Genomic DNA, 12,743 nt, shown 5'->3' on the forward strand with positions numbered 1-12,743 from the left:
CGTAGCAGAGAAGAAAAATGCATGGGATGCATATATAAGTTATCAGGTGACAAAGGTCTATGGCAGGTATAAGCTAGTTGGTAGTCAAGTCACAGGCAGTTAGGCAAGTGAAGGATGCAAAGAAAACTACTTACGTAAACTAGAAGGGGAAGAATCAGATTGGTCCTTTTGATGGTGGTTTGACTCGTGATAATCCTGCTCAGATAGCTGACAAACTGAATGAGTATTTTTCATCTACATTCACATGAATTCTGTAAGGAAGGGGATGACAGAAATTTATTAAACACTAACAAGGAGCTAAATGATTTTGTAATTGAGCAAAGTAGATGAGAAATTGTTGAAGTTAAACAACAAAGGCACCTGGGAAAGATGGAATCTATATAGTTATATTGAAGGAGGCAGTGAGGAAAATGAGCAAACCCTTAGCCATAATTATGAGAGCATCTTTAGATTGAGCGTGCTGAAGATGTGCAAATGAATTCACAAAGAGGATTCAAAGGGTGACATAATTATAGACCTATCAGTTTAACTTCGATTCTGGAGAATAATGGAGTCACTGGTTAAAGAAGTGATGCAGGATCACCCAGACAAGACTGCAGTAATAGTTCAGATAGCATGACTTTGTTAAGGGGAAAGTCTTGTCTGACCAATTTGATTGGATACTACCATGTGACCACATGGTAGTATCCAATTATTACCATTCATTTATTACCCCTCTGCCATCCCTGTACTGGGTAAAGGGATGGCAGAGGGGTAATAAATGAACACTGTGGCTAATATTTTAGTGGAATCTCCACAGGAGATTTAGGCCCACTGTTGTTTTGTGTATTTATCAATGATATCGATAAAGGTATATCAGGCTTAATGTACTAGTTTGCAAATGATACAAAAGTTGGAGGGGTAAAAACAGGATCTAGAAAAGTTAGGCAGATGGACTCAGAAGTGGAAACTGAAGTTTTAACATTGACAAATGCAAAGTGCTGGATATGGATAGCAGTATCCCAAGAGAAACTTACCAACTATGTTGCACTACATTTGGAAGTGGAGAATGAAAAAGACCTGGGGTAATTGTGCAGTCAGATAAGTTCTCTGAGCAGTGCAGACGGGCGGCCAGAGCAGGTCAGGGAGTTTTGTCAATGATATATAGGAATTTTGCTAGCAGAGACAAGGGAGTGATTATCCCTTTGCATAAGGCAATGGTCAGGCTGCACCTTGAGTACTGTGTGAAGGTCTAGAGGCCTCATTTTAGGAAGGATGTAGAGTTGCTAGAACAAGACAGAAGGGCAACAAGATTGGTGAGAGGAACAAAGGGATGCATTTAGGAAGAAAGCTTAAGTTCTGTAAGTTGCTGCATCTGGAGAGTAGGCAGCTGGGAGGTGATCTGATTGAGGTGTATAAGGTGAATGGTTTTAGCAGGCTCAATGCTGATGAGATACTTGTGCTTGCTTAGACTAAGAACCTGAGGGGGCATAGATTCAAATTGAGGAAAGACAGTTGTAGAACAGATGTGCTTTCTTGCCTCAACTAGTGCTAAAGAACATTCCAGAATGTGGGATGAATTATGTCAAAAGGTGTGCACAGTGAAGCAAAAATAATTACAGTAGGTGCTGTAATATAATCACTGGTTATTTGAATCAACTACTTCATAGAATGAAATTTAAAAAAAAAAAAAACCTTTTGGCCATAGGTGACATACTCTAGTGATCAAGCGATTCTCTATAGCATTTTCTGAAAGAATAGTTTTGAGTTGCAAACGTTTGCTTATGTTCCTGTTAATAGTCAGTTCTTACAAACTATATTTAAGTTCTAGAAAGGAAAGCACTTCTTTTTTTCCCTTTAAACTATCACTAACTTAGATCAGCCCTTGAATAAATTCTCTGTTCCATGTGCAGAAATACATAGCTGCAGGGTCACCAAAATCAGTAAAGCAATTATAGTCTGGAGATCTAGTAGAGACTGAAATCCCAACATTTTGGAAAGCTATTAAAGCTTACTACTTTTGGAAGGCAACCAATAAGTTACTCTCTGTAGTACTTATTAACTGTATAAGAGGAGGAAATTGTCTAAGAGCTACGTATACAAAAAGTCATCCAAGCAAAGAAGAATCGTTACTCAGAAAGAGATTCTTGTTCTGACTAGGAGCATAATTCTCAACAGCTTGATCAATTCTTGATGTCAGCTGCTCAGCATTTTCATGAATAACTATTCAAACAGTTACAGTTCCTCCAAATGTATCTATTGCCAACTGGGCACGTTCCTTGCTCTCCACATTCAGTGCCCTTGCAACAAAAGTACTGAACAAGCCTAATTGCAATACATTCCAGCCGATGTAACTCCAAAACCGAAAGTGACAGAACCCGTATAACTACATCCACTGCTTTTAACCACCAGAATATTAGTGTATCAGATGATAGAATTTTAGAGCTTCGTGTGAGATTGACATGTCTTTTCTTTCCTAAGAAAAGACATGTCAATCTCACATTCAAGCTTGCTTGAATCAGTATTTCGCTTTCTTTCCTAAGAAAGAAAGCGAAATAGACTGATTCAAGCAAGCTACAACTGCAAAGCAGTCAGAAAGAAACCGACATTGTAAAAAGGAATCATTTAATGGAATTGTAGAGGCTTTTGTAATACAAAAGATGATTTACATGATTTTATCAGCTGATAAAAACAAGCAATATGGACAAGAAACTTATTAAAACCCACAAGTGTCCTACCATTAAAAATTACACTTGGTTGCCAGATCGGGGGGGGGGGGGGGAGTTTTGTTAGAAACAGTGTCTCATACAAACATTCTGCTCTTCAGACTCCTTTTAAAGTAGTGGCAGTACACACTAATTACAATAGCATCTATATATGTATATATTTCTCATTCTCAAATGACCTAGAAAATCTACTAGACCAGTTACCACTTCCCTTGTGCTCGCTCAGAGATTTCAATATGGCTTCCTGAAGTTCGCGAAAGGTCTGGTTTTTTTTTCCTGGCAACTGCTAAGAGTTCGCTATAGGATTCAGGTCCAGGCTGTTTCCTGGCCAGCTAACAGTTGTAATGGACTGTTCTTCCAACCATTTTTTTTCAATTGGAACAAATGAGAACACATTACCATCAAGCTTGTAATGCAGAAAGGAAGCTAAAGTAACTACAGAAGTGCCTACTTACACTTTTTGCCCGATGACAAGAAGCAGTGTCCAGAAAGATTCAGTTACTTGGTGGGTTAAAATAGTCTAATGGTCGGCAGCAATTCGCCTTCTGATATAGCCAGATATCCATTGGCATTTACAGAACCTTTGTAGACACCATACAGTCTGGATGGTATTCTCCATGTCTCTAGTGAATCGTTCGTCTCCCATCAGTCATACAGGTTGAACTTCTTCTCATCCAAGAAAATAACTGACTTCTGCTGCTTGGGGCTACATTTTAGAGCTACGTACTATGCTCCTCACACCAAATTAATCTGGCCTTATTCATTTTTTGTCTGAGGAGGGCTTCTTAGGATGACAGGCTAAAAGTCCTGATTGCTGCACTTGCTACCATTCCTGTATGTTCTTCCCATTGTGTTTTCAGCTCAGACAAAGAAGCTTTACAGTTTTTAAGGCATATGTGCTTCAAAACGTGGTTCTGTTCTGGCGTAGAGATTTGTTTGCATCCAGTTCCTTTTTTCCTATCAGCAGAACCAGTATTCTTGAGTTTGGAAAGAAATCTACTCACTGTTGACTGATTACAAGACATGCTATAAGCAACATCAGGGGAAGAACATCCTCACTTAAAGCAACAATAGCACTCTTTCTTCGTGGCATCAACTGCACATAACTCATCATCCTGACACAAGGAAAGAATGACTGCAACTCTTGCAGAACATGCTTATATAGCTGAAAGTAACAGCTGATGCAATATTACGTCCTCACCTATGTGAGTCAACCTTATCGGATGCAATCTGTAAGAAATATTGCCATATACAATAACAATTTTAAGTGGTGATGCACTTTCTTTGAATTAATTTTTATGTGCCCTTTTCACAACTTGGATGAATTAATTCAACTCAGACGAGGGTAGCATGGTTTTTTTTGTCCAGAAAACAGTAAATCGACCACCCAACATGTGCAATTTACACACAGCATATCTGGAGGAATATGGTCTTAGTTGCTAATGTTCCTAAAAATTAATCACAATTCTCTTTAAGCTCTAGACATGGGTAAACTCCCTTGCATTGCATTGCTGCACTTAGAAATTTTGTAGGGCACAATAGAATGAATATGTATCTCATGTTCAGTTTGAGGATGAAACAGTCCAATCCTAGCCAACAGATAATGTCGCTGAACATATAACTAATTAGATATTGCAAGCTGGTACCTCTGCAATACCAAAATCTGCAGGGGGAAAAAAGTAAACACATTAATTACTGGTGGAATCAGGATTGTACACATGCTAAACAGGGAAAAAACAATAGAGCTTGGAATTTGCTTTGTAAATCTACATAACTAGTAACCTAATTAATTTTAAAAGAATGAAAGCGAAGTTCCGCTAAATAAGAATAAAAAAAGATGCTTGGATTAACTTTTCTTTGAGTAAACAAATGTACATGGACACCAGACTCATCTGGAGGAAAATACAAACAATGGCAAATGTGCAGCCCCCCAGCTTCATTATTAAACTGGGAAGGGAAGGAGTCACCCTCTTTGGGAGCAATAGCAAATGCCGAATCATTTGGCAGTATCTACCTACTTTTACCAAATTAAAGAATCTGAACACCATAAGATTAATTTTTATACGATAGATTTACACACACACACAACCTGCCATTTACTTAAAGAGAACTATGATTAGAGTTTTGTTTTTTGATTTCCAGCCTTGTTGGAAGATGTTAATAGCTCTAGAAGACTATCCAAAAGCTAGAATTGAAGTCAAAAATTTGTGAAATTGTACTCCTACTTGGAAGGGCAGAAGAGACTACATTTTTAAACAGGTAAATCCAAAGCAACTATAAGGGTGCTTAATGACCAAGGGACAGAAGTTCAATTAACTCTTGACATTTCTAAGCTGGAGGTATTACACATTAAAACATCATATACCGATGATTTTTTAGTTATTGGAATCAGAAAAACCATTATTCCATCTAATGGAGCTTACTGTTATGGAAGACCTCGATCAGGTATGTGAGCGACAGATCTGAATATTTTTCTGGTTTGTTCGAAATGCTTTTTTTTTTTTTTTTACCTGTTTATGGACATAATCTAAGCACAAGTCCTTTTATTACTTTGCAAAATTTTTTAGCTAAATGTAAGAGAGAGAAGATAGACATCCAAAATTCAACTCCTATGCCATCTACCAGGCTGTTGTAGCTATGACGAGAGAACTAGAGGCCAGTTATTCTCTAAAATATAGTGCTTTTCTGTTTAACTAGATGGAAAAAAGGCAGAAAATGTGCTATGTAAAAAATATGAGTGACTATTATATTTATGGACATGAATTTCACCTGTTGCTAGTTAAGAATAATTTATATGCTTATGGTATCTTTAGAATTTGTCTATTGGTTACACCCAATAAAAATTTTTTTTTGCAAATATCTGTGTGATTCTTTGGTATTAGAGGGAAAAATAACCTTTTAAGCATTTAACAACTGCTTAATTTTAAATTTTATTTTGTATAGATATATACAGATTCGAGAAAAAATGTAATCATTGCAGATAAAAACTTGATAATACTCCAAAACAAATGCAGGTTTAATTTTCAGCTTTTCAAGAACAGGTAATAACTTTTAACAACTGTTTAATCTTGGATTTTACTTTGGAATAGATTTTACACATCAACATATACAGGTTTGAGAAAATAACAATCATTGCATATAAACTAGATGAGGCTTCAAGCACACACACAGGTTTAATTTTTCAGCTTTTCAAGAACAAGTGGAACTTTGGTCAAGAAAAAACTTTAAGAATGCAGAAAATTTAATGTGTAAAAATAAACTGGCGATAGAAATATATATTGCAGATAAAGTCGACAAGACTTCAAGCGTCCACACACAAACTCTTTAATTTTAACCTTTTAACACTGCTTAATTTTACACATCAACATTGCAGATAAACTGCAAGGAAAGATATAGGTTTGAATTTTCAACTTTTCAAGCACAGGTGGAACTGTGGTCAAGAAAAACTTTAATAAGAATACAGATAATTTTATTTTCAGTTCTCAACAACATAGAAACAGCAAGGAATTTATCTTTTAGGAAGAAAAAAAGTTTCATCCCACGCACAAGGTGCTGCGTCAGCGATGCAGGGGTGGTGCCTTCCCCCACAACACTAACACTCCAAAATAAACCCTCCCAATTAAGACCCACAAAGATAGTGCCAAGAAGTGTATCTGATTTAGAATTATTTGAAGTACATGTTTGTAAAATTTCAAGTGTTTCTCATGGGGAAGGCTGGAAATTCCTATATCGAATCTAATGTTCCTATGGAAGTGACCAATGGTCAGTCTTAGGATTGAAATTAGAGATGCTGTATCATCACTCTTGCTCATCTGCTGCTTTGAATTTCCAGATTTATTTACTGGGCTGTGGACTCTCCTTGACTAAAAAGACAACTTTCTCTTGAGACTATTTTCACAAATTATTTTGACAGTATTTCTTGAGACATACCTCTGACGATGTACTTGCCTTTGTTCTCCGCCATATTGGATAGTGTTACGATATCGTAACTTCCAAGACCAATAACTTTGTAACCCCATCAAGATAAATCATTGAACATGAGCGAAACCGGCATTGATCAGAAATTGTTTCTCTGAATCATCAGTATTCCCAAAAAATTCTGTCCCACATGCTAAGTCTATGGAGGTTAGTAGTCAACTTCAAACTCCCATAACTAATCAACTACTTAATGGATTCCAACAATCCGTTAAGTAAAAAAAAAACATCCTTATTTGTACCAATTTCCCTTACTCTCTAAATTCTACCATGGATAACACCTGCCTAATCACTACCTTGGAAAAAAGATTTTCCACATATTAATTGAACTATAGCTTTCCACCAGGATCTGCTGGGAAAGAAATAACCATCCCAACAGGATCAGCAGCATATAAGTGTACCCTCCCAGTGACTTATATGCACCCAAGAGACTTCATTGAATTTCCTGTCAAAAAGATTTGTCATACCAAACCACCAATCTCATGTGCATGAGTGTCATCTATAACAGGTGATTCTCTGTAACTATACCAGCCACAGACTTAGGACAGGTCTCAAAAGAATCAGCATCATTTGTTACCTCTGGAAGGAACCCATTTTCCTTTGAAACAAATTTATTTACAAAAATTGGAGGCAAAATGTGTCAGTACCTATGTTGCAGCAACCACCTCCAAGAGGAGTCTTAGTTTACCCCTCACCTTCATCCAATTACTTTTCTGGATAAGAATTAAGACCTCCCAGGTCTTAATCTCCTTTTTCCATTAAGACCATCTATACCCTTCTAGGGCCATACCCTCAAAATTGATAATAAAAAAGACTTGTCCCTCAAACTACATCAGTTTTCATCCCCTCTTTTGAGGACTTTCAAAGAACATAAAAATGGAACACCCTAAGTTCAGGGCCCCTGGCAATAGGCCCACAAACAGTGCAGCGTCAGATAAGGGAAGACCGTTGGTACAGGTTAGACCAGGAATTCCCAGAACTAGAAGAGCCGAGGGAAATTATTAATCAAGAAAGAGAGGCAAACCAACCCCCACCAGCAAATGAAACACAAAAATGCTCCCAACTGCCAGAACAGCATCTGTATGCTGTTGATGCCTCCAGCCAGGTGCATACCTGCAGTAGCAAAGCAGAAGATACAATAACGAAAAATAACAATTACATTAATAAAGAGGATATAACTGACTCCCTAACATCTATAAATGAAGCCACATCACAGATTAAACGTGTCATGGTGGCCTATATCATCCATGAGGCAAATAACATAATGTCTGCCATAAACTTTATTATGGATAAATGGACTGAAATGGAACTTATAACTCTCATCATAGAAAATGAGAAATTAAAAATAAGAGCAGAAGAACTCAGAAAACAAGTTATCTACCAAGCATGCCATTTTCAAGTCCCATCGGACTCCTCTAAGAAGACATGCCACCATACTGCAACATGGATTGAACACTGTGAAGTGCAAAAGTTACTCTAACTGTTGTTTCACCACAACTTGCAGAAGACAACCTAGATCAAATGAACAGCATTAAACTTCCCAGACAACTCCAAAACAAAATGTATTGATCATACGGGCCACAATTAATTGCAAAATGGAAATAAGTAATGAAATCAAAAACACAGTTGCAAAAACACTGAGAGAAGAGTACAGAAATGTTAAAATTAGATCTTTACGCACAATTAAGAATAAAGGCATTGTTCTGGAAACCACTAGCTCTAATGATCTAGACAACATTGCATCTTCTGAGACAATTATAAAGCAAGGTCTCTCTGCAGCCAAGCCAAAGATGAATGATCCCACAATACTTGTGTATGATGTTCCCAAAGAGTTATCAAAAGATGTTATCATATTTGACATATACCATAAGAACCTTCAGAATTTTGGCTTCAAATTTGATGAAGTCAAAGAATCCATAAATCTCAGGTTTAATACAGGATCTAAAGCCAACTTAACAAATTGGGTCATTGGCTTCCCTGCAAAATTTCTAAAATGTCTTTTTGAACAGGACAGACTTTATCTTGGGTATCAGCCCATAAGTACCGTCGGTTTACAACAGTAAACAAGTGCTTTAGATGCCTGGCTTTTGGTCATTCATCCCACAACTGTAATCAAAAAGTAGTGTCATGGGGTCATTGCACCATGGAAGGACATGTACACGCAGACTGTCCTCAAAAACAGGATACACCAAAATGCATCAACTGCAAGAGGATTACGTCATAAGGATTACGATCACTCTGTAAAGGACACTTCATGTCCAGAATACATTAGAACAGGTTAAAACAAGAACCATTAATGAGTAACATCAACCCGACCGCTGCCCTTAATGCAACTTTCCCTAACCATCAGGATATTACCATACTGCAACTGAATGCTCATCGCTCCAAGAATGTCACAGATGAAGTCCAAGTTGCCATCACTGAGAATTCCTATGATTTGCTCTGCTTACAAGAACCCTATTTTTCCAGAAGTCTCCATGGACACAACTCAAAATTAATGGGTTTCCCAATCCCTGCCCGGATCATACATGCTGACACAAAACATCCAAAATCTGCAATAGTGGCATTTAATACCTCACTTGATATAACAGCTATTTCTATGACCACCGTGCAATTTCATTTAAACTAACCGCAAATTTACAGAATCGGAGGTTACCTCCTCAGGACTTGAGAAGATTTGCTATAAAGCATATAAAATGGCCACTGTTATCGGAATCAGTTAAACATGACTTCCGTGATAAAATTCATTTAGTCAGCTTAATGCAGAAGAACAAGCCTTCTATTTCAAAATTGCCTTACTTATGAGCAACTGAATGCTTGACTAAGACTTTGTACTTCACTGGGAGGCTCTTGGCCTCCCAATGAAGTACAAAGACTCAGAAATGAATACAGAACCATAAAACATCAGTATATTCTCGAAATCTCAAAGCAAAAAATCGCTACCTGGCAGTCTTTCATCTCCAACGTGGGCAACTCAAACCCATGGGGACTAGTCTATAAACTTAGAAGAGACAAAAGTGCCATCCAATGATATTTACAACTCCATAGTGACCGATGACTCTGAAACCAAGACTTGGCATGACTTGTCACATGATTCTGGATAAACTTTTCCCTCAGGATGATCAGTCAACAGACTCGCCCACTCAATCCATAACAAGAACCCTCAATCTTCAATAATACTCCACTGTGGATACTGACCTGTTTACTCAACAAGAGCTTCAAACAGCTTTAAATAAAATCAATGTCCAAAAATGTCCTGGACCTGACTTGCTGGAGAATACTGCCATTAAGAAGTTCGGAGAAACTTATCCTAACATCCTGTTAAATCTCTTCAACAAATGTCTTCTCTGTGGTACTTTCCCCTGTCTCTGGAAGAATGCACTAGTCAAACTACTAGGAAAACCCAACAAGCCCCCATTAGACCCCAGAGCCTTCTGTACGATTTCTCTCCTACCAAATGGAAAACTCTACGCACGACTACTCGCCCCACGAATCCATGATCTTTTCCAAACTGAAGATATCTTTTCACCTCACCAGTATGGATTCGTTACGGGCAAGTCTTGTGAAGATGCACTTCTTGCGTTAAAAAATTACATCCAGAATTCCACATCAAAATACGAAATGGCCATCTTCATAGATTTTGAAGGTGCTTTTGACTCCCTCTGGTGGGAGAGTGCCCTCGCAAGCCTTCAGAACATCTTGTGCTCCTCTCAGTTGTACCAAGCTATCTGAGCCTACTTTGATCACAGATCTATACAGGTTACTTCAAAAACCTGCAGCATAACACAAGCTGTCAATAGAGAATGTCCTCAGGGCTCTATTCTGGGGCTGCTCTTCTGGAACATTACACTAAATACGTGGCTAACTAGACAGTTCGATTTTGCTACTCCATTCGCATATGCTGATGACCTTGTCATTGTCTTCTCAGGTAACTCCAGGCAACAAATTCAAGAAAAAGCTTCTCCGGTCTTAAAGGATCTCATTAAATGGGCAACTGTCAACAAACTTAAATTATCTCCATCCAAAACCAGGCTCATGATCTTTAAAGGTCAACTAAATATCCATCGTCCTCCTATCTTGAAAATAGCTAACAAGCAAATACCATATGTCAAGCACTTAAAACATTTTTGTGTGATCATTGATGACAGGCTCAATTTTACTCTCCATGTAAACCACCTAATAGATAAAATCAAGAAATTTACTATGGCTATTGTTCGGATTACGAGAACCGACTAGGGGCTTGGATGTAGAGTTCTCTTATATTACAAGGCAGTATTCATACCTATTGCAATGTGTGCTGCTCCAGTTTGGTATGACAGAATTTACTCTCCTTGCCTGCAGAACTGTCTCAACTGATGCCCTGCAGGTCATAGCTGGAGTATTACCTCTGGACTTGCACATTTTACATCGTGCCTTCTGCTACTTTCAAAAACATCAGACCTCCATGGAATCCTATGGAATACAGAATGATGTCCTTGTAGACACCAAAGCTGAAAAAACCTGGATTTGGTCTGCTTTAACAAAAATTTGGCAAGATCATTGGAATACAACTCCTAAAGGCAGAACTACATATAAATTTATACCAGATGTCTCCTTTACTGGCACCTCTGTAGCTGGGTGGGCAGGAGCAGCAGTGCATAGCATATGCTTCCTGATTAGACCGCAGTTTGAGCCTGTGACCACCAAATGTGGAAAGGTCAGGGAATGACCACCGCATATCCCGTAGCAATATGGCCTTAGTTGCTAATGCTCCTAAAAACCAAATAACAAACAAACATCTCCTTTACTGCCAACAAGAAAAATTCCCTATGGTTCTCTCCAAATCTCTACACATCATTTATCATAACTGGACATGGCTCTTTCAACTCCAAATTCAGAATAAGCAATAACGATTCTTGCCTTTGTCTCCAACTGGAAGACTGGATGTTGTTGTTGTTTGGTTTTTAGGAGCATTAGCAACTAAGGCTATATTGCTCCGGGAATATGCGGTGGTCATTCCCTGACCTTTCCACATCCTCCGTATTTGGTGGTCATGGGCTCGAATCCCGGTCTAATCAAGAAGCGCGTGCTACGCACTGCTGCTCCTGCCCACGGAGGTGCCGTGGAAGACTGGAACCACCTGCTTTATCACTGCCCACTTTATGCTGACCTACAGAAATCCCTACAAGACTGTATAAACACCTTCTTGCCTGGCAACGAAAAATATCTAGTAGAATCTGCCGCACACCTTAGAATCCTACAACAATTTGCTTCTGATTTATTTGCTAGAAGAAAACTTCTGTTGGCCAATCCTGCTTCAGCTTCACCTCCTATGGTGCCTCCAGCATCTTCAATAATGTCAGCCTCAACAGAGAGCGGTGTCTTGCAAAGATAAAATATTGTCATCTTGAATAGCTCTTAGCAGATCACAGATCCAGTTTTTTTTTTTTCTTATTATTATTATTATTATTTTATTTTTTTTTTACTTTCATTCCCCTCAGGCCTGGGCAACCCGAGGAAGCTGGCAGCCAATGGTATTGCACTGCCTCCAGTGGGTGCGGGATTTGTCCAATCTTAGACAATTCACTTTAATTTTTTTCATCTGTTTTCTTTTTCTTTTAAATTTATTTATATATGTATTTTTCTCTTTTCTTTTAAATTTATTTATATATGTATTTTTCTCTTTTCTTTTTTTTCTCTTTCTCTCTTCTTTTTTTATTTTATTTTATTTATTTTTTAATATATTTTATTTTTACTTTTGCGTAATTTTTTTTTCTTTTCTTCTGTTTTCTTTAGTAATACCTGCTAGAGAAAATAGAAGAAAGTCTGGGCAACTAGTTTTTTATTTATCTTATTTTATTTTATATAATTTTATATCACCATCATTTTATTTATTTATTATTTATTTTATTAGCAATTTCCTTTTTTTTACTTTGTATCTATATATATTTATATTTCTTTATTTTATTTTACTTTTTTTGTTGTTTTTTTTTTAATACTGTTTTATTTTATTTTCTTTTTTTTTATTATTATTTTTTTCCTACTCTTCTCTATAAATTTTTATCTTAGTTTATTTTATTTTAC

This window comes from Mastigoproctus giganteus, chromosome 6 (genome assembly GCF_048544385.1).
Source record: "Mastigoproctus giganteus isolate SK-2022 chromosome 6, ASM4854438v1, whole genome shotgun sequence".
NCBI lineage: Eukaryota > Metazoa > Arthropoda > Arachnida > Uropygi > Thelyphonidae > Mastigoproctus > Mastigoproctus giganteus.